The 26,743-nt window shown below is 35.6% G+C and overlaps 1 long non-coding RNA gene across 1 annotated transcript; it reads left to right on the top strand.

Annotated features, from left to right (window-relative positions):
- Positions 1 to 1,104: 1,104 nt before the first annotated feature.
- LOC111549429 lies at positions 1,105 to 22,094 on the top strand. The gene is made up of 2 exons (XR_002733737.1): positions 1,105 to 1,143; positions 19,299 to 22,094. It is a non-coding gene; the product is annotated as an uncharacterized LOC111549429 (long non-coding RNA).
- Positions 22,095 to 26,743: the final 4,649 nt, after the last annotated feature.

Consider the following 26,743-nt stretch of genomic DNA (forward strand, 5'->3'; position numbering starts at 1 on the left):
AAAAATACAAAAATTAGCCAGGCATGATGGCGGGTCCCTGTAATCCCAGCTAGTCTGAAGGCTGAGGCAGGAGAATCACTTGAACCCAGGAGGTGGAGGTTGCAGTGAGCCAAGACTGTGCCATTGTACTCCAGCCTGGGCGATGAGAGAGGCTCCGTCTCAAAACAAATAAAGATGTACAACAAAAAGAGTAAACCTTAATTTATGCAAATTAAAAGAATTAACCAGAAGAATGTATTGTGTGCAATGAACATGGTGACAAAAAGATTCTAGTTGTATAACAAATTTATGGAAAATCCTCACTGAAAAGGGTGGGCAGAAAACTAGCCGATAAGTAACTTTGGAAAATGGTGCTTTGATTGGAAACTGTTAAGACTAGAAACAAAAGGAACTGTACGTAAACACCATACTCTAGTTGTTTTTCACAGTGGCCTGGGTTAACAATTCTGAAAAAAATACTATATATATAGAGTAGGGTTGAACGAATATGTAAATATATGGTGGATGCTGTGAGGCAGGTTTATTCCTATTGGAAGAGCAGTTTCAGATAGGCAAGGACAGGGAAAACTAGAATGAACCACGTGGTAATGGATTAGAGTTAGAGACAGCTGTATGAACTTATGTTCAGCATAATACAGATACAAATATGTAAGTATTGACATTGAATCTGCCAATACCTTGAACTTAAGAGTTCCAAGACTCCAGAACTGTGAGGAATAAATTTCTGTTATTTTTAAGCCACTCAGTTCATGATATTTTGTTATATTAGTCCACATAGACTAAGACACTCTCTCTTGAGTGTAGGTTGTAGCAAATAGTGACTTGCTTTCAAAAACTACTGTATGGAAGAGAGGAGAATGCCTTTACAGTTGAAAAAACTGTTCAACACTACTTTGGTCAGGTAATCAAAGTTAATATCATCAACAATAAGTCATGCTGTTAGCATACATCCTTACTAAAAGGTGATGAAAAAGATACTTTACAATCTAAAGCTCTTTTTATGCAATTTGTTTTCCTCCTCTTTCTAGTTTCACCAGTATTAATACGTTGGCAATAGGAAGGCTTTCCTGCTATTCCTAATGACACTCGCGTTTGTTATTCACGGGTGTTACCAGGAGAAAATATCTTGAACTTCTACTCTGTGTGAGTAAACTTTCTAGAAGAACCAAATGACATTTACTTTTAATGTAATAATTACTATGTTTGAGTTTAAGTCTACTACAATGGTATTTGTTTTTCATCTCTAGAGTGAATTGATATCTTAGTATTCCATTTTATCTCTTCTTTTCATTTTTAGTTATGTTTCTTTGTGTTATTTATTTTGTGGTTTCTCTTATGTATCTTTAATTTATAACAATCTAGCTTCTAAAATAAAGTATTACTTTGTAAGCAATAAGAATATTACAAAAATATAATTTGAATTACTACCTTCCTGATTTTTGTACTCTCATCATATATTTAATTATACAAATGTTACAGGATATCACAGTTCTTTGTTATATTGCTTTAAACAGTCAATAGTATCTTAAAGATATTTAAAGAGATACATATAAATATTGATATAAACTCATGAACATAGATGTAGATATTTAGAAATTTTTGTAAATATGTTCTTTATAATTACTTACATATTTGCTCTTTCTGATGTTCTAGGTTTATGTGTATTAGATTTATAGATATTCACTTTTTATAGCCTGAAGAACTTATGTTAGTCTTTCTTGTAATGCATTTCTTGTAATACAAATTCTTTGAGCTTTTGTTTATCTAAACATACCTTTATTTTACAAGATTATTGTCTTTGAATATAGAAATTTTATGCATAATTTTTTCCAACAGTATAAAGATTTCATTCTAACAGTTTTTGGTTTCAATCATTTCTGGTAAGAAATCAGCAACTCTCTTAATGTTATTCCACCTTAAAGAATGTAATGTCTTTTTTTCTCCACCAGTTTTTACCATTTCCTCTTTCTCTTTGTTTATCAGCAGTTTCACTATGATATGTCCATGTACAGTTTCAGCATGCACATTGTGCTTAACCTGTGAATTGATGTAATACCAATTTTGAAAAAACATTTGCTATTCTATCTTTAAATTGTTTTTTATGTGCAATTTTACTTCAGCTTCTTGAGCTTCAAATACTATGTTTCATATTATGTTTTAGTTTTATATTCAATATTTATATTTTATAGGATCCCTCAAATCTTGCAAGCTCCATTCTCTTTTATTTACTCTCTGATATGGTTTGGATTTGTGTCCCCACTCAAATCTCATGTAGAATTTTGATCCCCAGTGTTGGATGAGGAGCCTGGTGGGAGGTGATTGGATTATGGGGGTGGATTTCTCCCGTGCTGTTCTCGTGATAGTGAGTGAAATCTCATGAGATCTGGTTGTTTAAAAGTGTGTATCACCTCCCACTGCTCACTCTTCCTTCTGCTCCATCCATGAAGGATGTGCCAGCTTCTCCTTTGCCTTCTGCAATGATTGTAAGTTTCCTGGGGCCTCCCCAGCCATGCTTCCTGTACAGTTTGTGGAACCTTAAGTCAATTAAACCTCTTTTCTTTATAAATTACCCAGTCTCAAGTAGTTCTTTATAGCAATGAGAGAATGGAATAATACACTCTTTTACTTTTGGTATTTCAATTTGAACAGTTTCTACTTACCTGCATGTTGGTCACTGATGCACTGATTCTTTCCTCTGCTCTGTACAGTCTTCCAATAAGCTAGCTGATCAGAAGGATTATTCATTTCTGTTGCCATATTTTTAATTTCTAGCATTTTCCTTTGACCTTATTCTTTATCATATCTGTCTGTGCTGGCAGTTCCCATCTGTTCCTGCTCGTTGTCATCTGCTTTTTGCCCAAGGTCATTTAACATATTTCACATAGTTACTTTAAAATAGCTGGCTTTTCCTTAAGACCGTTCAACATTTTTATTACAGTTATGTTTAAGTCTTGTTTGATAATTCTCACATCTCTTGACTGCTTCTCTCCTGATAATGGGTCTCATTTTCTTTCCTCTTCATTTGTCTAGTAAATTTTGCTTACATTCTGGACAATTTGTGGAAAAAAAGGATGCTGAAATAAATATTGCATGCTCCTTCTGAGTGGCAATAAAAGGGCATGCTCCTTCTGAGTCAACCTAGTCTATAGGTGACCTAGGTCTAAACCCTGTTGTTGTTTCAGGTAGATTTAGTTCCCTACAGGTTTCAAATTATTTGAAGGTAGTTTTAGAACTTTTCTTTTAATCAACTTGGGATCTGAGTGTATGACCATTTATTTTCCTGTCCTCATGCCTCATGCTCATGCACTTGGGATAGTTTTATCTCATCTTTCTTTCCCAACACCCAGCTACAAATGGCTTCTGCTGCATGCTTGCTGTCAGTCCCAAAATGCATATAGGGATGCCCTCCTTTTTTTTTTTTTTTTTTCTCTCATGGTCCTCAGACCTCAGTAATCTCTGTACATTTGTACCTTTAGAGGTCATTCTCACCTGTTCTCTAGGCACAGAGAGGTGCTTTTCCCTATTAAGTATAAGGCACCATGGCTTAAGGACTTTCTTGCAGTATTACTGCCCTGCCCTCACATTTTAGCAGGCTCATCACATTACCACTTGATGAGTACCTGAAGTGTCCAGAGATTTCTCTCAGTCCTACTTCTTCCCCTCAGACTTCAGCAGCCCCCACACACCTGAACCTCCCATGGAATCTGTCTCAGCTCTCCTGTGCTGCCCACGATCTTTCTCATGAGAGCTCAATAAGGCTTGTGGGAAAGAGTTGACAGATAGTTGCAGATATTTTTCAGCTATGACTCCTAGGGATTCTGTCATACCAGTCTGTTATTAGGTTTTAACAACTCATTGAAAGTATAACTGTTTTCTTCTTGGTCATAGCTTTGGTGGCTTCTTCATTATCCAGCTGTTTGGCCACAGATTAAAGCATTTGTGGATTACTTCTGTTCTAAGCAAATCACTGTGTGGGTTATAATTTAGTAGGTTTCTTTGCTTGCTCCCACTGTAATGAGCTTAAGAAACTATAACTTTAAGGTTCTTGTGGTTAGGATTGAAGAGACATCCTCTTGCAACTGTATGTTCTAAGTGGAAAAAGAAAATATCATTTATTAGTTTTAATGGAATAATTCTCCCATTAGTATCTTTGTAAAATGATTAAGGAAAAAAGTTTTGAATTTTTTTTTTAAATTGCATTTTTTTTTATTTCTCAAAGCTTATTTAGGAATAAAAGCTTTTATTTTTCCTAAAAATATTGAGATGCGCACCATATTGGAATTTCTCAGAAAAATAAACAGGTTCAGCCAGCCACAGTGGCTCGCTCACACCTATAATCTCAGCACTTTGGGAGGCCAAAGCAGGTGGATCACCTGAGGTCAGGAGTTCGAGACCAGCGTGGCCAACATGGTGAAACCCTGTCTCTAATAAAAATATAGAAAATTAGCTGGGCATGGTGGTGGGCACCTATAATCTTGCTACTCGGGAGGCTGAGGCAGAAGAATTGCTTGAACCCAGTAGGCAGAGGTTACAGTGAGCCAAGATTGCACCCATCCTGGGTGACAGAGTGAGATTCCATCTCAAAAAATAAATAAATAAATAAACACACACACACACACACACACACACACACACACACACAGTTTCTTTGTCCTGAGCTTACTAAATCCCAGGATAAATCCAATTTACAGTAGCTAAAATAACAAACAAGCACAGTTAACTGCTAAGAAAATATTCTGATTTTACACCACAAGTTAAAAGCAAAATTTTCCTGCATGTAAAACTAGAACAATATTGCTATGGAATTAAGAATCCTGAAGTGTAAGTGCAAAATTCCAGGTGAGATTAAGATAGTTTTGGGAACATAAAAGTTATGTTGAATACAAAGATTCATCACGTATTGATCAGTTAAAAAATTGATCATTTAGACCTTATGTAAATCAATGCTTAAAGCTTAAGAGAGGCAAAACAATATTTTTTACAAAACCTGAATATAAAATATTATTTGCAATTTAACATACAATCACCTTGAATATATGTTTGAAAACTCCAGATTAATATATTCTAAAGTACTAATGAATGGTTTAACCATAAAAATTACTTTTATTCAATAAATTAAAAAATGTGCATCTTCATCCAAATGTAGTAACAAATTGGTTTTGCTCTATTTCAACCATTTATTTCTGGTTTAAAAAATGCATAGTTGTCCAATTAATCAGAAAAGTTCTGAGTTACAAATTAGCAACCAGTTAGCTCAAGAACAAAAAGAATAAAAACAAATTATTGATTAAATCTGAGTATACATATATGATAAATGTTGACTGAAAATTATATTTATTATTAAAAAGCCCATTAATTCTTCAATACAAAAAGACAAATTATAACTGCAATATGAGTAAAAGGGAAAGAGAGAAACTGAAGTTTATTAAGCAATTACCATGTGACTGGCACTATTACATCACAACTTTATTTATTTTCTACAATGTACAGTTTATGGAACTTGTGGTTAAGATGTCAGTTTTTAGCCTTAGTTAGACACTAGTGGGGCTTAGTTTCAAAATCAGGTATGATTGCCTTTTAATTCCATCTCTAAGACAAAAACAAAAACAAAAAAAACCTGGAAGTGATAGGATTAGAAGGATAAGAAGATGAGGTCTAACTTCAAAGATAATAAGTTTTCTGTAAAACCACAGACCATAGAAAACAGAATGAGGACGGCCATCAAACAATAAAATTCTTTCAGGGATCATTAAGTCAGTTCTTGGCCACAGAGAAAGGAATACAAATATTCCGGCAGCTCTACACACTGGTTATCTAATAGTGAAACAACTTAGGCAAGGATTTAAAGTATTACCAAATCACCGAGGGCTATGGCTGGAAGAATCAATCAAAGGAGGCATAAAAATGCCTCATAGTTGCACCTAGGGACTCTTTATAAAATAAAGTTTGGTTAAAACATAGCTAGAGATCAGCAAATAGCTTGAATATCCTCCAGCAATGCTCAAGGCAATAGAAGAGTTGACTGTGTTCATATACACAACTCCAAGACATTCAAGTGTTAGAAAGACTGGTAATTTTAAAATATAAAATGACCCTGAAATATCAACCAGCTGGAAAAAGCAACAACTTTCTACTTTTCTGAACAATTGTCTTCTTCAAGCTACTTATTGTCCCCTGGACTTTCTTTATGAAATTAACTTAGAATTAACTTTGTACCTATTAATTTACTAAACTCAGTCCACTAGCCACGATCTTCATAATATGTAGTATCGCCAAAGAATGCTTTATATTTGGATGACAGCTTTTATTTAAGCCATTAAAAGGTAGATGTTTGAATGACAAAAATTAAGAACTTTTTATCTGGGCTTTATCATATCACAAAGGGCAGACTGTGTTTTTGGAAAAATTTTGAATATTAGAATTTAAACACATAGATAAATACACATATGTCAAGTCAGGTATCAAATTAAATAGAAATTATGCTATCATGCTAAAAAAGCTATATTTTAACATAGCTATGAAATATGGAAATGGAAATACTATCTTATAAGGGAGATTATTTTCTTTAAAAGCTCTATGAAAATCAGCAACAGATGTAAATAGGTTCGTTTTCAAATACAATGCTTCAAAATGTACTCCAGAAGTATCAATTCTGTAGGTTATTGGCAGTTCCTTTTCTTCTCATGTAGAGAACTTAATATAACAAATAAGGATAGTTATCAAATCTATGACTATATCTGTGAAGTCTTTATTTTTTATAGTGAACACTTTTCCTACAAGCAACAGAAAAACCAACCATGAGGTAAGAGAATATTTCACTTAACAAGAACCTAAAGTTAAGCAGTCACGCTTTTCCTTACTCATCTCAAAAAAAATCAGGATTCTGAGTCAGCACCAGTGTTAGTTAAGATTAGTTTTAGATTTAAGGGACAGAAAATTCAAAATAAAAATTGGCTAAAAATATGGAAATTTAATTATTTACTGTGTAAAAGTTCAGATACATGAACCATGGCTGAAAAGATGCTCCACAGAATTGGAGATCTAACATCTTCTTACCTTGTTACATCATTTTTATTTGGAATTCCATTTTCAATACACCTTAAGGTAAAAAAAAAATTGCTTGAGGTAGAGCTGTATGCAACAGGATAAACCAGAAAGAGGAAAAATATCAAAAGTTGCATATCTTTGGTCACAACTTAAAGACCTGACAGCAACTAGCATCAAGAAAAGTTGGTACATATATAGACTTTAAGCTGTTTCTATTATAATTTTCTTGTTTTTCCCTGGGATACCAAAGGATTGTCACAGCTTCAGCCACCGCAAAGTTAGATTTTATTCAAGGTATGATATATCTTGTCTTGAATCTTACTGTGTTCTCTGATAAATTTGAATATCATGTTAGTCAATGTACCTATATTTCTATTTATTATTAATAATAAAAGCTATCATTATTAACATTATTAACATTCCATTACTAAGATGACTAAATTCTTCAATTTTCTACTGTATTTCTTAAAATAATAATATAAATAATAGTTGTTCAATTGGGCATCGTGAGATCATATCCAGACATAATACATGTTCCTGAATGAGCGTAGCTGATTTTTGCAACGTTCTCATACCTAGAAATATAATGCTGTGAATGACAGCAGAATGACAAGGGTGGCTAAAGAATAGCTCACCAAACACGCTCAAGGCAACTGGTGAAGAAATGTGATCCAATATTTTAACCAGGGTCTTAAATCATTGCAGTTTGGCAGTAGACCTGGGGGAAGGAGTGAGCAGGAAAAAGAAGTTTTTTTATAAAAAGAAAAAACGAGAGACAACACAAAGACCTGAAATAATAAAGCTACAGGCATTTCAAGTGATTTAAACAACTCTCTTTCATCAAATTGCACCTGTGTATGCAAGGCAGTGTTGTTTAACATAACAGTAGAGAAGTAACTGGGAATTACTGATAGCTGTTGAGGCTCTTTCAGAGGAAGTCAGAGCTAAGCACTTCTCCAACCTGCAGCCTTATCTCTGTGAAGCAGCAGCCATGAGACCATAGCTCACTCCATCTGTGTTATATTCTCTGATCTTAGCAGCTGAAGAACTGCAGGTGATAGACTCCTAACCTCTAGGGAGTTGGAGCAATTAAACAGCAAAGACATACTCGACACAAATAGCTCACTGCATCACCACTGTTTACCTATACAGAGCTCTTTGGAAATTATGTGTTATGAGTTTCAAATCATACACCTTAAGTTACCTGATGTTTGAAGATGTTGTAATGTTTGACTGGTAGCCTGAATTTTAGTGGGTTATGGATTCCAAGTGTTTTATGAATATTGTGCCTTTGACACTTGTTTCATTTCATTATAATGGACAATGCTTGTTATTTAACATATTGCATTATGCACAGTTTGTCCTGTGTCAGTGACCCTGATGTTTTGGTGAACATTTTTGTGAACAGTAGAAGGAAAAACTTTGAAAGAATTCTGTATTGCAATTTCATATTATTATTTGTTCTGTTGCTATTGTTGCTTCAACAAACTTGGGTTTTTGTTTGTTTGTTTGTTGCCTATTGTTTGCTCTGCTTCATGGAAAACAGGAACAGGTAGTTTTATTTCACACCTAAGTAGCCTGATAAAGTTCTGATCTGCAACAGGGAAAGGATATTGAATCCCTTGGAATTGATGAGGGATCTATATAATTCTCTAAGGTACTCATTTTACTGAGGTTTACATGGCATGTAAAAATAGTCAATGTTTTTAAAGGGATACAGATTGCTATTATGTTATATAAAAGTTTTGCCTTCCAGGTAATGGAAAATTAATATATTAACAAATGAGAAAGGGAGAGGGAAAATAGTAGTGAACTATAAGTTGGTGAGCAAAGAATGTAGTAGCGTATGTTAAGAATGTGGTATGGGCTGGGCACAGTAGCTCACGCCTGTAATCTCAGAACTTTGGGAGGCCAAGGTGGGTGGATCCAATGGACTCAGTAGTTCAAGATCAGCCTAGGCAACAGCCTAGGCAACCCCGTCTCTACCAGAGACGAGATTGTGCCACTGCACTTCAATCTGGGTGACAGAGTGAGAGCCTGTCTCAAAAAAAAAAAAAAAAAAAAAAAAAAGTGATGTGCCAAGTCTTTTCTCCAGCTGAATATGTGTGTCTCATCGGCTTTTCTGCATGTGCTATCTGTGAAACTGCAGGGGAGAAAAAGCTCTTTCTTTTCCTTGCCCATCACTAGGTTCATGACTGTGACCCCTATAACAAAAGACAGATTACAAGAGAAAACCATACAAATGTATTTAATATACATTTTATGTAATATGGAAACCTCAGAAGTAAAAACCCAAAGAAACAGGGAAAACTGTGTGTATTTTGTGCTAAGCCTGATGAAGAAGTAGACAATTGTGGAGGAACATGATTGGGAAAAAGGAAAATGTGATCTAATAGCTATAAAGTGGGGGGAAATTTAGCAAGACCTGTTTGTTCTGACAGAAACCAGAATATTTCACCACAAAATATACTTCTTTGGCATATTTCTATATGGCTATTCGGAAGAGTTGCAACCCACAGAAATACCTCTGAAAAAAACTGCCCTTTTGTAGGAGAGATTTCCATTATAGAGAAAATCTGCATTAGTAAAAAAAAATACAGCAACACAAACAGACATTTTCTGAGGGTCCTCTTATCTGGATCTAGGAAAGATTAACTCGCAGAAAAAGAGACTGAAAGTCTTACACCTTTAAAGAAGGCTTGACAGAAAAATGTTACTGCTGGCCACCATGTATTCTTTCTGAGAGTTGCTACCTGTGAGATTTCATCTGCAATAACAAGGCTGCTTTTGCTCACCATACCTTTCCTCTTCTCTGCCTCCCATATCCTACCTTGCCCCTATTCCTTCTGTAACCTCAGGATGGTACAAAAACTTCAGCTATCTGGCACTTCCTTTGAGTCTCATACTCTGTGCATAACTCCTATATCTATATACATGTTAGTAAAATTTGTATACCTTTTTCCTTTTTGTTCCTGTTCATTTGTCTTTTTTTTTTTTTTTTTTTTTTACACAGGTATCCTAGCAAAGACCTTGTGAGGACTCAGAAAAAATATTATATTTTCTCCCCTTCAGATTTTTCTTGGTGTTCCTCTGTGACATTCCTTTCTTCTGAGTATATTTCAAAAATCCCCTGAAATGAGAGCCTTCTGACCTATTTTCAGGGGACGCTCAGCTGGGTTTTATGGTCTGCTTCAGGAGACAAGGTCAAGGTGAATTCCTTCTATTAACTGTTTGTATATCCTGCTTCAGAGACGTCTTCCTGTGTCTGTGGTTTGATCAATTCCTTCAGCTTAAGATACTTACTGTGTCAAGGTGCTGTATTTTGGATAGCACGTCCTGAACCACATCCCTGTGTAAACTTGGGCAAGTTCCTTAATCTTAGAATATAACTTAGCTTTCTCATATGAAAAATATGCAAAAGGAGATTAAACAGGACTCTTGTGAAAAGTAAACAAATAAACTATGTTAGCAGCCTATTATCATGCCTGGCACATGTTAAGTGCTTAGAAAATACCAATTATTGTAACTACCTAAATAAGTCACCAAGTAAAAAACCAATGTATCTAAATTATAAATTCAGTCATTCAGTCATTCTAATTCTAATTCTTGGGATTCAGTCATGGAAACCGTCCATTTTGTTCACTAAAGATTATTTGTTGTGTTATTAATAAAGTTTGCACATAATACCTATCACTTTATGTGTCTTATATTTTTCAATGTTAGTCATTCAGGTTTCAGGGAATAGGACATGGCATTCACACAGGAAATAAAATCTGTACTCAAATTGGGCAACATTCGGCAGATGAAGAGACTTTTGATGTCTTTTGTAGTGTTGGCACACATTGCCGATTTTGGATTTAATTAAGACTTCAAAAATTTAATTTTCTTGGAAGTAGTCTTTTTAATGTCCACATCCAGAGACATTGTTTTGTAAATAAAACTCTTGACCTTTTCGAAAAAGTTGTTCTGTGTTTTTGTTGTGTTATATATTAAAACTGGTTTTTATGCATAGTTTAAGAAGTAATTGTTAAAAATTTTAAAGGGCTATTGAAAGATTTCACTTTTTCACCCATGAGTTAATACTTGACATTTAGCAGCTAGTGTTTTATTTTTGCTAACAAAATTTTAATTTTGGTAAAACTGATGCTATTTCTGTGCAGTGTGTAGAGCCCACTCAGCTGATTAAAATTTTTTTTTTAACCTCAGAATGAGTTAATTTATCCCACAAATTTCTCAAATGTTTTGAGATGATAAAAAGGTAAAATACTATGAATGTCAGTGAGTGAAAATGGAGGCATACTTTGAAAGTAAAATGATGTAAAGTTGGAAATTGAAGTACTACGGAAACATCTTTGCCTACTTCAGAATTCCCTAGGATCTTCTTTCTCTACTCAGAAGGCCTTTAAAAGTCAGATTAGGGAAAGAAGACCCATGAGGTTATTGTGCAGAGACAGTGCTAAGGACGTTCAGTTCATTTAGGCCATTATCATGGAGATAGAAAGGACTAGGAAACCCCAGAGTCAAGAAGAATAAATCTCTTCCTCAGTGCCATGAAAAGCCATGTCTGAGCCTGATGCAAAAGAAGAAATGGGCTCCGCAATATACATTTATGTAAAATATAAGTAAATTTCATTTGTTGAACCAAATGGAAAAAGGTAATAAAAGGTAATAAAAATAAAAAACCATGAGTATACATAAAGGCCTGCATTGCCTCATTCGTTCCAACACTATCATCAACCCTTACTGGAGGATGTGACAGTTTTGTGGCCCTGACTAGAACCTAGGGCTCATTGGGAACAACATTTTCTCTTGCACAAAACACAGGGTTATAAAACAAACAAGCAACAATAGCCTGTCTTTATTTATAAATTTCTTCACCATGGATTTTTTTACAGTATTTTTTTTAGAACAGTTTCACATTCACAGCAAAAGTGACAGGAAGGGTCATGGCACCAATGTACCTCCTATCTCCACACACGCATAGCATTTCTCATTATCAACATCCCCCACCAGAGTGGTACATTTCTTATGATTGATGAACCTTCACAGACACATTATCATCACCCAGAGTCCAAAATTTACATTATTGTTCACTGTTAGTGTTGTACATTCCATAGGTTTGTACCAATTTATAATGACATGTATCCATCTTTATAACACCAGATAGATGATTTTTCACTGTCCTGCCTTCGCTCTGTATTTCACCTATTTATCCATTCCTCCCCTCACCCCCTAGAAAGCACTGTACTGTTTGACTGTCTCAATACTTTTGCCATTTCCAGAGTGTCATATAGTTGAAGATACAGTATGTACCCTTTTCAAACTGGCTTTTTTATTGAGTAGTATGCATTAACGTTTCTTCCATGTCTTTTTGTGGATTGATAGCTCATTTCTTTTTAGCAAGAAATAACATTATATTGTCTGGATATACAACAGTTTACTTACCCATTGACCTACTGAAAGACAACTTGGTTGCTTCCGTGTTTTGGCAATTATAAATGAAGCTGCTTTAAGCATCCATATGCAGATTGTTGCTTGGACATGTTGATAGCTCCTTTGGGTAAATACTAAGGAGCACAACTGCTGAATTGTAGGATAAGAGAATGTTTAGTTTTGTAAGAAACTGCTAAACTGTCATTCAAAGTGGCTGTATCATTTTGCATTCCCCCTAAAATGAATGAAGGAAGGTACCTGTTGCTCCACATCTTCATCAGCATTTGGTGTTGTCAATGATCTGGATTTTGATTACTGTAATAGGTGTTTAGCGGAATTTCTTTATTTTAATTTGCATTTCCCTCATGATATAGGATGTGTAGCATATTTTCACATGGTTATTGCTATTTGTGTATCATATTTGCTAAGGTATCAGGTCTTCTGCTCATTTTTAAAATTGTTTTCTTATCATTATATTTTAAGAGTTCTTTGTATATATTGAATAACAGTCCTTCATGAGATATGTCTTTTGCAAATATTTTCAGTCTGTGATTTGTCTTTTCATTCTTTTAATGATATCTTTTACAGAGTAGACATTTTTAATTTTCATTAAGTTCCGCTTGCCAATTCTTTCTTTCATGAATTGTGCCCTTGCTATCATATATAAAAAGTTATTGGTGAATCCAGGGTCATCTACAATGTCTCCTATGTTTCCTTTTAGTTTTATAGTTTTGCATTTACACTTAGGTTTTTTCACCTTTTTGAATCAATTTTTGTGATGGATGTAAGATTAGCATCTAGATTTAATGTTTTGCCTGTACATATCCAGTTATTCCAGCACCATTTGTTGAAAGGACTATCTTCTCCACAGTATGATTTTGATCCTTTGTTTAAGATTAGTTGAGTACATTCATGTAGCTTTATTTCTGGGTACTCTCTTCTGTTCCACTGATCTGTTTATCTATTCTTTTGCAAATATTAGGCTACCTCAATTATTATAGATTTATAGTAAGTCTTGATGTCAATACTACCAATCCTCCAATTTTGTTCTAGTCTTTAATATTGTCTTGGCTATTCTGGTTCTTTTACTTTTTCACATAAATTTTAGAATCAGTTTGTCGGTATCTACAAAATGACTAGTGAGATTTTGATGAAGATTGCATTGAATGTACAGATCAAGTTTGGAAGAACTGACATCTTGGCAATATTGAGTTTTCCTGTCCATGGATGTGGATTATCACTCTATTTCTTGGATTCCTTAGTTTTGTAGTATTCCTTGTACAGGTCTTGTACATATTTTGTTGGATTTACAGCTAAGTTTTTATTTTTGTAGATTCTAATATAAATGACATTGTGTTTTTAATTTCAAATTCAAATTTTATTGCTGGTATATAGGAAAGTGATTGACTTTCGCATATTAACCTTTCGTCCCTCAACCTTGCTATAATTGCTTATTAGCTCTAGGAGGGTTTTTGGGTCAATTCTTTAGGCTTTTCTACATAAATGATTATGTCATATGTAAACAAAGTTTTATTTTTTTTCCCTTCCAATCAGTACGCCTTTTATTTCTTTTTCTGTTTTATGTCATTAACTAGGACTTTCAGGACAATGGTGAAAAGCAATAGTGACATGAAATAATCTTACCTTCTTTCTTTTTTTTTTTTTTGCGACGGAGTCTTGCTCTGTCACCCAGGTTGGAGTGCAGTGGCCCGATCTCAGCTCACTACAAGCTCCGCCTCCCGGGTTTACGCCATTCTCCTGCCTCAGCCTCCCGAGTAGCTGGGACTACAGGCGCCTGCCACCTTGCCCGGATAGTTTTTTGTATTTTTTAGTAGAGACGGGGTTTCACCGTGTTAGTCAGGATGGTATCGATCTCCTGACCTTGTGATCCGCCCATCTCGGCCTCCCAAAGTGCTGGGATTACAGGCTTGAGCCACCGCGCCCGGCCTTCCTTCTTTCTATTTTAGTGGGACAGCTTCCAGGTCCTCATCATTAAAGATGATGTTAAACTGTAGGCTTTTCATAGCTATTCCGTTTCAATTTGAGGAAGATTTCTTCTATTCCCAGTTTACTGAGAGTTTTTGTCATATGTCACTGTTGGATTTTATCAAATACCTTTTCTGTATCTATTGATACAATTTCATGACTTTTCTAGCCTCTTGATGTAATGGATTGCATTAATTGATTTTTGATGTTGAACTAGCATTGCATATCTGGGATAAATTCCACTTGGTTCTGATATATAAATCATTTTGTATATTGTTGGATTAAATTTGCAAATACTTTGCTGAAGTTTATTTTTGCATCTATACTCATAAGAGATATTAGTCTGCAGTTTTCTTTTCTTATAAAGTCTGTCTGGTTTTGATATCAGGATGATGTTGACCTCATATAGAATGAGTTGAGAAGTACTCCTTCTACTTCTATTTTCTGAAACAAATGGTAGATAATTGGTATAATTTCTTCCTTCAATCTTTATTAGAATTCACCAGTGAACTTCTTTGGGCCTGATGTTACCTGTTGTGGAAGGTTGTTAATTATTAACTCCATTTCTTTCATAGATGTAGGGCTCTTTGGATTTTGTATTCCTTTTTGTGTGAGTTTCGGCAGATTTTGTTACTCAAGAAATTGACGCATTTAATCTAGGTTGTCAAATTTACAGGCATGCAGTTGTTCATAGTATGCCTTTACTATCTTTTTGTTGTCAGTGGAGTTGCAGTGATATTCCCTCTTCCATCTCTGATATTAAAAATTTGTGTCCTTTGTCCTTTTCTTTTAGTTGACCTGGTAGAGGTTTATCTATTTTATTTACCTTGCAAAAATCAGCTTCTGGTTACATTGATTTTATTTATTGATATCTTACTTTCTTTTTTTTAATATTATTTTATTTAAAAACCTCATATTTTTAATTCAAAACCAAATATAGCCTATGGACAATTAAAGGAATATTTAACATTTTAAACAAAAGCAAAATATGGCATATAGGCCATCAATTTACTGTCTCAGTAGTAAGAATGTGGAGCAGTGTACATTTGAATGATCAAATAATATATTTTTACTATAAAATACTGAATTTGAGTAATTACAGATTGCATCTCAAGAGGATTTTAGCTGATTTACAAATTTAGTGGAAATCATATTAAACTAGGTGGCTTTACACAAATTAGATTAAAAATTTGGGGTGGTTAAAACTCAAACACTAGACAACTCCAAAATCAAATTCATTGATTTTTGCTTTAGTTTTCATTATTTCTTTTCTTCTGCTTATTTTGAATTAAATTTTATTTTCTTTTACTAATTTCCAATGGTAGAAGCTTAAATCATTGATTTTAGATCTTTCTCCTTCTCCTTCTCCGTCTCCTTCTCCTTCTTGTTCTTCTTCTTCTTCTTCTTCTTCTTCTTTCTTCTTCTTTTTTTTTAATGGAGTCTTGCTCTGTCACCCAAGCTGGAGTGCAGTGGCGCGACCTCAACTCACTGCAATCTCTGCCTCCTGGGTTCAAGTGATTCTCCTGCCTCAGCCTCCCGTGTAGCTGGGATTATAGGCACATGCCACCACGCCCAGCTAGTATTTTTAGTCGAAGCAAGGTTTCACCATGTTGGCCAGGCTGGTCTGGAACTCCTGACCTCAAGAGATCCACACGTCTTGGCCTCCCAAAGTGCTGGCATTACAGGTGTGAGCCACCGCACTTTTCTAAAATATGTATTCAATGCTATAAATTCTAGGAACTAATTTTACTATATCCCACAAATGTTACAGTGTTTTCGTTTTCGTGTATTCCTGTTTTTTTTTTTATTTTTTTAAATTTTGTTTATTTATATGTTATTTTGAAATGTGTTATTTTGAGATTTTTCCAGTTATCTTTCTGTTATTGGTTTTTAGTTTAATTACATTGTGACTTGAGAGCAGACAATGCATCATTCTTTTTTTAAAATTTTTGTTAAGGTGTGTTTTATGGCCCAGCATGTGTTCTATCTTAATTAAGGTACCATGTGAGCTTGAGAAGAAATATATTCTGCTGTTGTTGGATAAAGTAGGTCTATAGATGTCAATCACATTCAGTTGATTGATGATGCTATTGAGTTCAACTATGTTCTTAAATTTATTTTCTGTTTGTTGGATGTGTCCATTTATGATTGAAGGATGAAATCTTTGATTAAAACAGTGGATTCATCAATTGCACCTAGCAGTTCCATCAGTTTTTGCCTTCCATACTTGGATACTTTGTTTTTAGGCACATATACATTACAGGTTGTTATGACTTCTGGAAGAATGAACCCCTTTACCATTATGCAATGTTCCTCCTTTTAAGTTAATATTATTTTTAACTGACAAATTATAATTCTACATTTATAGGGTGCAGTGTGATATTTTGATATGTGTGTACAATGTGAAATAATTAAATCAAGCTAATTAATATATGCATCACCTACTTTATCCATCATTTTTATGGTGAGACATTTAAAATGTACTCTCTTAGTTATTTTGAAATATAAAATACATTATTGACCGTAGTCACACTGCCGTGCAATAAATATCAACACTTACTCTTCCTATCTGAAACACTGTATGTTTTGTCTAAAAACTTCCCATTTTCTCTATCCCCCTCGCCCACCCAACCTCTGGTATCTATCATTTTCATCTTTACTTCCATGATTTCAGCTATTTTAGATTCCAAGTATAAGTGAAATCATGCCATATTTGTCTTTCTGTGTCTGGCTTATTTCCTTTAGCATAACTTCCTTCAGCCTCATCGATGTTGTTTCATATATTTTTTCTTTTAATAAGACTGAATAATATTCCATTGTGTATAGGTACCACGCTTTCTTTATCCATTCATCCATTGGTGGACATTTAGGTTGAATCTATGTCTTAGCAAATAATGTTGCAATAAACATGAAAGGGCAGATAACCCTTTGACATACTGACTTCATTTCTTTTGGATATACATTCATAAGTGGGATTGCTGAATCATATGCTAGTTACATTTTTAGTTTTTTTTTTTTTAAACAAACTAGTCATACTGTTTTTCATAATGACTGTACTAATTTACCTCTGATACCTCTATTTGCTCTGAAGTCTGCTGTGTCTAAAATTAATATAGCTATTTCTGCTTTTTTATTAGTGAGATCATGGCATGTCTTTCTCTCTCGCTTTATTTTTAGTCTAATGTCTTCCACTTTTTTAATGACTTCTGTGGTTTTAACTGAACATTTTATATAATTCCATTTCTCTCCTTTCTTAGCGTTAGTTATTAGTGCTTTTTGGAGGTTGCCCTAGAGTTTGAAATATACATTAAACAAGTCCACTTTGAAATAACACTATACCACTTTATGGTTAGTGCAAGTACCTTATAATAATAATTTTTAAATATTTCAATTCCTCTCTCTCATCTCTTTTATCATCACTGTCATTCATTTCACTTATATATATATATAGTGCACATACATATGTATACATATACATAATAAAGTATGTTATTGTTATTAATATTTTGAACTAATCATTATTTCTTAGCTCACTTAAGAATAAGAAAAATGTCTTTATTTTAGCCTTCATTAAAAATGCTCTTCCTTTCTGTATGTAGATCTGAGTTTCTGACCTATATTTATTTTTTATCCTCTGAAGTTGTCTATAGAATTAAAATTTTTTTTTTTCAATTTTGGCAGACTTCACCATAAAAGCATCGGGCCTGGTGTTTTCTTTAAATTCTTTTATGATTACTTAAAGCCATTCTTTATAAATTTTGGTAAGTTATATTTATCTATGTATCTGTAATTATTTTTCTCTTTTCAAATTTTTTAGCAAAGTTCTTCATGGTTCTATTTATTCTAATGTCTGTTTTGGTAAATTGTGTTCTTCAAGAAATACATTCTTATTTTATAACTTGCAAATTTTAATGGGATAATATTGTTTATAATATCCTCTTATTATATTTTAACATCTTTACAGTCTATAGTGATATCCTCTTTTATTCTGCATATTTTAAATGTGTGCTTTCTGTGTTTATTGATTAGTCTTCCTAGGAGTTTATTACTTTGATTCATCATTTCAAAGAGTTTGTTGCTCTGTTGATTTTTCACTTTTATATGTTTGTTCTCAAGTTTTTAATGTTGCAAGTTATGCTCCCTGGGAAGCAGACTTTAGGTAAAACATAGCACAGTAGGTTGATTGGGTAGTGTTCTTAGAATTAACACCGGGAAGGAAAGGAAAGGAAGCAGAATTGAAAGACAAAGAAGTTGGACTTTGATCGAGACCACCTGGCCAACATTGCAAAACCCTGTTTCTACTAAAAATACAAAAATTAGCTGGGTGTGGCGGCACACACCTGTAGTCCCAACTACTCAGGAGGCTCAGGCCTGAGAATCACTTGAACCTGGGAGGCAAAGGTTACAGTGAGCTGAGATCATGCCACTGCACTCCAGCCTGGGCAATGAGATGAGACTCCACCTCAAAAAAAAAAAAAAAGATTGGATTTTGATTCATTCACAACAATAGCTTCTTTTGGAGTTCTGGAACTGGGATAACCTTTAGCATTTCTCTGATTTACTGCAACCAGACCAGGACTTTTTACTCCTGCATTCACCAGTATTGGATGTGTGATGCTTCAGGAAAAGATAAAAAGATGAAGGACTTCCAGGAAGGCAGTTCTATTAGGCAGCAGCACTCCAACAGTTTATATAATAAGCAGCTTAGGAAATGAGTAGTGAAGCACAGTGTCCACTTCTGTTAATCCATGCTGCTCAAATCCATGTGTACACATACATTGGGAGCAGCTTCTCCATGATTCTGGTATGTGTGTATTTTTTTATTTCTCTAGTGGAGACTTATTAAATGAAGAAACCACACAGCTTCCAACTCTGCAGTAGATCTTCGGGCTGTAACTGATATTCAACATTACCATCCTTGTTGTAAACTGAATGTTGTATCCCTCAAAATTCATATGTTGAACCCCTAACTTCCCATGTGATGGCATTGAGAGGAAGAGCCTTTGGGGCATAGTTAATTTTAGGTAAGATCATAGAGGTGGGGGGCCCCATGGTGGAATTCCTGTCCTTATAAGAAGTGAAAGACCAAAGCTGTCACTCTCTCCCCACCATGGGAGGACACAGCAAGAAGTCAGCTATCTGATAACCAGGAAGAGGGCCCTCGCCAGGAACTAACTGCCAGCACCCCCACCTTGATCTTTCCATCCTCCAGAACTGCGAGAAATAAATTTATGTTTCTAAGCCACCCACTGTATTTTTTACAGAGGCCTGAGCTAAGATATTCTTAGTTATTCATTTTCACCCTCTTCACCCTTAAATAGCACCTCTGCTGGTCAGGTGGCCTAACTTTGGAAGACTCAGACCTTCATCTGTGACAGTCGTATAGTCACAGTCGCTATGCCTTCTTGGGTCCTGGCTGCTGTGTTATTACATTGATTCTCAAAGTTGTACAAGACAATATCAAAAGACACCAAAGTGGATTAGGATTAGTTACTGTTAAAAATATTCCTCCTGCCTTACATTCTGTCTACCTTTCTCTGAAGTTCAGATCAATTATCCTATCAGGATAGTGATTTCTCTTCAAGTCATTTGGGAAAAGTCCCCTGAAGTACACTGAAAGAAGGTATAACTTAAGTTCATTGAAATTTTTGCAGTGTCCCAGAGTCAATGTATTCTACCTTTGTCGACCAGAACTTTTGCATCATGCAGTCCAAACTTGCGGGTCTGGAAAGCTCAAACTCTGTAATTGAGAAATGGGGTGGTGTTAAGTAAGTTATTTATATTTTAAGCCCCTGATTTTAGACTCATGTATTTTATCTACTGGGAAAAAAATCATATTATGGTTGTTGATTTAGAATACACACCCTAAAAAATGACAGCCCATCTTTGTATGGTCTCATGTCTGAGCTAGGCATCCCATTGAAATCTTTAACTTAACATGCCATTGTTCCACTACGCACCACCCAGAAGCTAATTGGTCTCCACGCAGAATGGTGCTATTAGGGGGATTCAGTGATTGTCTTGTATGTATGGACATCATGCAATAACAGGAGATAAATTTGTTTTGGAGATAGGGAACCCATTCTACTGAATTTAGGCATAGACTTCCTTACATCATGTCGGTTATCATGTCTACATTCCCCTCGTACTCACACTTGGGTTGTGTGATGGTTACTATTGAATGTCAACTTGATTGGATTGAAGGATGCAAAGCATTGTTCCTCCGTGTGTCTGTGAGGGTATTACCAAAGGAGATTAACATTTGAGTCAGTGGACTGAGAAAGCCAGATCCACCCTCAATATGGGTGGACACAATCCAATCAGCTGCCAGCATAGCCAGAATAAAAACAGACAGAAAAAAGTGGAAGGACCAGACTGGCTAAGTCTTCTGGCCTCCATCTTTCTTCCATGCTGGATGCTTCCTGCCCTTGAGCATCAGACTGCAAGTTCTTCAGCATTTGGACCCTTGGACTCACACCAGTGATTTGCCAGGGGCTCTTGGACCTTCTGCCACAGACTGAAGGCTGCACTATCAGCTTCCCTACTTTTGAGGTTTTGAGACTCAGACTGGCTTCCTGACTCCTCAGCTTGAAGACAACCAATGGTGGGACTTCACCTTGTGATCCTGTGAGTCAATTCTCCTAATAAATTCCCCTTCACATAGACGTCTATCCTATTAGTTCTGTCCCTCTAGAGAACCCTGACAAACATGGGTTGCTATCAACTGGACAAATCATTCTGTCAACTAAGATTTCTAGTGCTTCCGCACTTCTACCACAGTGAGTGTACACTAATGAATGCAAACATTTGTATTACCCAATACGTGGTCTAGTAGAGCATCCTCAGATGTGAACTATGCTGCCTCCTCTATCCAAAAAGGACTACCAAACGTTGTGCTTCCATCTTACTGCAGTGCAGTAAGAAATAGTTTGTCCTTTATTTTGTAGATGTCCCATCATGCCCTCAACCACCAAATGCCTAAATTTTACTGTTAGAATCACTGTCAGTGATTGTACATTGACATTCTGTTGTTCCAGCACCATTCTTTTCCCATTAAATTAGATTTGCAAATTGGATTTAAAAAAAAAAACAACTATGTATGCTTGTAAGCATTTCTAGATTATGTTATTCTTTTAACCTAAATATGTGTCCTTATGCCAATACCCCACTCCATCTATTATTGCAGTGTATGATAAGTCTTGAAATCTAGTAGTGTAAGTTCTTCAACATTGCTCTTAATTTTTAAAATCACTGTTGCTATTTAAAATTGTTTGTATTACATGGAAATTCTATAACCAGTTTGCCAAATTCTACAAAAGTCCTGCTGAGATTTTAATTGGGATTTTGCTTATTCTGCGCTCAATGAAAGAAAATTATCTTAACAATACTGAATTTTTCAATCTATTAACATGTTGTATATTACTGTTTACTTAGGATTTTTTTCACTTTTCCTGCCTTGTTTTGAATTGATATTGTAGTTTTAAGTATTTTTTTTATTTCTAATATTGGCTTAGTAACTATGCCCCACTTTTTGATTTTGTAGCACAGTTGACCATTGTAACAACACAAGTTGGAATTGTGCATGTCCAATTGTCTGTGGGTATTTTTCAATAAAAGTTACACTGAGTACATCAGCCTCTCTCCAGCTTCTCCTTCTACCTCCTCCAACTGTTCCACCTCTGCTACCCCAAAACAGCAAGAACAACCCCTCCCTTCCTCCTCCTCCTCAGCCTACTCAAGGTGAAGCTCATAAAGATGAAGGCTTTTATGATGAACCACTTCTACTTAATAAATTGTAAACGTATTTGCTCTTCCTTAGGATTTTCCTAATAACATTTTCTTTTCTTTAGCTTAACTTACGTTAATAATGCAGAACATAATACATGTAACATACAAAATATGTGTCAATTGTTTATGTTTTTGATAAGACTTCTAAAGAAGCTAATAGCAGTTAAGTTTCTTGGGAGTCAAAAGTTATACAAGGATTTTCGACTGCATTGGGGTCGAGTTGTTCAAGTGTGAATTGTAGTTCTTCTCATGTTTACAAACTTGCCGTATTATATCTTTGAGTAATAGTACACCAATATCATATATTTACTTACAACATAAGAATCTTACAATTGTAAACTTCTACTTCCTACCTCTCATCCTTTTTCTGTTTTTTTCCAGCTCCGCCTCCCAGGTTCATGCCATTCTCCTGCATCAGTCTCCCGAGTAGCTGGGACTACAGGCGCCCGCCACCACACCTGGCTAATTTTTTGTATTTTTAGTAGAGACAGATTTTCACCATGTTAGCCAGGATGGTCTCGATCTCCTGACCTTGTGATCCACCTGCCTCGGCCTCCCAAAGTGCTGGGATTACAGGTGTGAGCCACCGTGCCTGGCCCTTCTCATCCTTTTATTGTTATAATTGTTATTATTGACATTCCCTTTATTTCCACTTGTTATAATCTGTTTGCTTTTAACAATTTCTAAATATTTTTAAATGAGGAGAAACAATGTATTTACCCACATAAATATAAGCCATATAGTGTCATCGTTTTCTGGATTGTAATATTTCAGATGAGAAATGTGCTAATACTCTTATTTTGGTTCTTGAGTAAGTAATGTGTAATTTTTCTTTAGCTGTTTTAAAGATGTTCTCTTTCATCACTGATTTTTCAACAATTTGATTATAATGTGCCTCACTGTGATTTTCTTTTTCTTTATACAAAGACAAAGGTGTGCTAAGTTTTGAAAACCTAGTTGTCTATAGTTTAATTCAAAATGGGAAAAATTTGTGGTAATTATTTTTGCAAATATTTTTTCATCTTCCTTTTTATATCATCAATCGCATAATGTTTATGCCGCTTGAAATTGCTTCACACATCACTGAGACTCTGTTCAGTGGCTTTTTATTATTTTTCTTTGCGTTTCGGTTTGGATAGTTTTATATCATATATCTGAGTTCGTTGATCTTTTCTTCTTCAGTGTCTGGCTACTATTAAAAATCAGGAATTTTTTATTTTATATATTTTACTTCTTAGTACTATATTTTGCATTTTCTTCATTTTTATACCGTCCATATCTATTTTTTTCATGTTTCCTTTAAAATTTTTGAGCACATTTAAAACAGCTTGTGTGAAGCCCTACTCGTATAAATCCATTTTCAGTTTCTGTTTCTCTTCACTGATTCTTCTCATGGTCATGGCTCACATTTTCCTGCTTCTTCTCATGTACAGTAATTTTAAATTTGGTCCCAAACTATGAGAGCTATACTGTTGAGTGTTTGGATTTTGTTGTTGTCCTTTTACAAATGTCAGTTTCATTTTGCTCAGTATGTAATTGTGGATCAGTGTGATTCTTTTTTTTTTTTTTTGAGACAGAGTCTCCCTCTGTCGCCCAGGCTGGAGTGCAGTGGCCAGATCTCAGCTCACCGCAAGCTCTGCCTCCTGAGTTCACGCCATTCTCTTGCCTCAGCCTCCCGAGTAGCTGGGACTACAGGCGCCCGCCACCTCGCCTGGCTAGTTTTTTGTATTTTTTAGTAGAGACGGGGTTTCACCGTGTTAGCCAGGATGGTCTTGATCTCCTGACCTCGTGATCCACCCGTCTCGGCCTCCCAGAGTGCTGGGATTACAGGCTTGAGCCACCGCGCCCGGCCCAGTGTGATTCTTTAGAGGTTTGCTTTTAAGCTTTTTAGGCTGGACTTAGAGAATTCTTTACCTCGGGACTGCTTTAGCACTTATACTAAGGCCTGACCCTTCCCATGTTTCCACTGAATGTCTTAGATGTTCAATCTGTTCTGGTTGGTTGAGAAGTAAACATTTCCCTGCCCTACCTGGGCTCTGGGAGTCCTTTAGCTTCAAGTTCCCAGCCCTTTGATTTTTCCCATGCATGTACAACTTAGTACCTAGCAACATTCTCAAGGAAACCCCTGTGCATATCCCTGGAGCTCCTCCTTCACCTACTTTCCTTCTCATTGGTAATGTGCCCTACACATTCTATATTCCAGGTAATTCAGCCTTCCCTAACTCTGATCTCTGTTTACTCAGCTCAGTGAGATCATGCTAGTGACCCCCTCTGCACCACAGGTTGCAAAGTGATTCCCAGCAGTTGATAGAGCTCACTTTGTTTCCAGTTCCCTTGGACCATAATCCTAAATTGCCTAATCTCCTATATCTGAAAGAATTTGACTCATACATTTTCCAAGTTTTCCAGATATTTATAATGTTAGGAAAGCTTCTGTCTCTGTTAATCAGCATGGCCAGAAGTAAAATTCTGTGTCTGTTCATTCATGACAACATTTTCATGTTTACTGATTTTGTAATTTCACCTATTATTTATTTAAACACTTCATATATAATCATTTTACATTCAATTTCTGATAATTTCTATATCTGAAGCCCTTGGGAGTCTTAATTAGATGTTTGCTATTTGTTGTTTCTGCTGTCTCACTCACCATGGCTTGATTTCTTTAATCTTAATCTTTAGGTATCCTAGGGTCAAATTTTTCTCCAGGGTAGAATTTGAAATTATCTCTCCCAGGAGTTTGGTGTAGTAAGACCTGGGACCAGGCTTGCTGACATAATGCCAGGTTTCCAGGATCAGCTCCCTCAGGCTTAGTCTCTGGAACACAATGCTAATATCAACATTTGTCTCAGGCTAGCTCCAACTTTCCCATTTGTGTCTTGCAGGCAGAGCACTGTTCTTTGATTCTATCTCAGGATTCAGGTCATTTTTTGCATGTTTATTAGGTTGTTAATCTAAGGAGTGCTTAGAGATTTACTTATTTTCCCACAAACACAGCAATGCATTGAAATGTAGATTTTATGAAGAAGCTAGTAGTTTTCCTCATAGGTTATTTATGTTGATTTTGAAGATCTTTATGTCTTGGGTGTTTGGTTTTGGTTTTAGCACTGGGTGTGTGTGTGTGTGTGTATGTGTAACTTTATCTTATCTTGCTCCAGATCCAGTGTGCTTCTCAAATACTAGGTTCATGCTACTGATTTTGAAAAAAATCATAATTACCATCTCATTCCCTCTTAGTCTTTCATTCAATCTATCCCATTTTAATCTAGTATCTTATTTATCTCTCAAATTTGCTTTTAGTATCTGTAAAATCCTGTTCTTTCTCTCTGTTAATTGCCTGTTCAGAATTATCCACTTTTTAGTCATTGTGTCAAAGTCTATTATTTGCTTTCTGAATATCCATATATTTCTTGTAGTAATGTTGGTTTTAGCTGAATATGTGTCCATCTACCTAAATACAACATTTTTCAGCCTTTTTTGCAGCTACTTTGGGTCAGATATACCTGAAAATTGTTGTACAACATTTGGATCACAGTTTTAAAAGGAAAAGAGTAGGCCTTCCCATTCTTCTTTCCCACTACAATGGAATGTATGTTTTTGGCCCCCAAATTCATATGTTGAAACCCTAATTCCTAATCTCAATGTGATGGTGTTTGGAGGTGGTAGTTTTCGGAGTCAATTAAGTCATAATGTTAGTGGTCTCATGGATGGGATTAGTGCTCTTATAAGAAGAGGCTATAGAGTAGCTAGCTCTCTTCCCCTCATAAGAAAATAAGAAGACCTTGGTAGTCTATAAACCAAGAAGTGAGCCTCAACAGACACATAATCTGCCAGCACCTTTATCTTGAACTTCATAGCCTCCAGCACTATGAGAAACAACTGTTTGTTGTTTAAACCACCAGCCTATAGTAGTTTGTGACAGCAGCCTAAACTATTAGGTTGGTGCAAAAGTAATCACGTTTTTTGCCATTACTGTCAGTGGGAAAAACTGCTATTACTTTTGCACCAACCTAATAACACACTCACTGTGGGGGTGCAGACATGATGGCTGCATGTGGAGCATCCAAGCTGGACTCTGATTAAAAAGCTAATTGAGGAAGTTACAATAAAGGATCTGGTTTGTTGACAATGTGAAAATGTCATCCATCATCAAAGTCCTGAAATGCTCACAATTTATGAAAGAGAAATAGGCCAGGCACGGTGGTTCATGCCTGTAATCCCAGCACTTTGGGAGGCAGAGGCAGGCAGATCATGTGGTCGGGAAGTCGAGACCATCCTGGCTAACACGGTGAAACCATGTCTTTACTAAAAATACAAAAAATGAGCCAGGCATGATGGCGGGCGCCTGTAGTCCCAGCTACTCCAGAGCCTGAGGCAGGAGAATGGCGTGAACCTGGGAGGTGGAGCTTGCATGAGCTGAGATGCAACACTGCACTCCAGCCTGGGCAACAGAGCGAGATTCTGTCTCAACAACAAAAAAAAGTGAGAG

This window comes from Piliocolobus tephrosceles, chromosome 6 (assembly GCF_002776525.5).
Source record: "Piliocolobus tephrosceles isolate RC106 chromosome 6, ASM277652v3, whole genome shotgun sequence".
NCBI lineage: Eukaryota > Metazoa > Chordata > Mammalia > Primates > Cercopithecidae > Piliocolobus > Piliocolobus tephrosceles.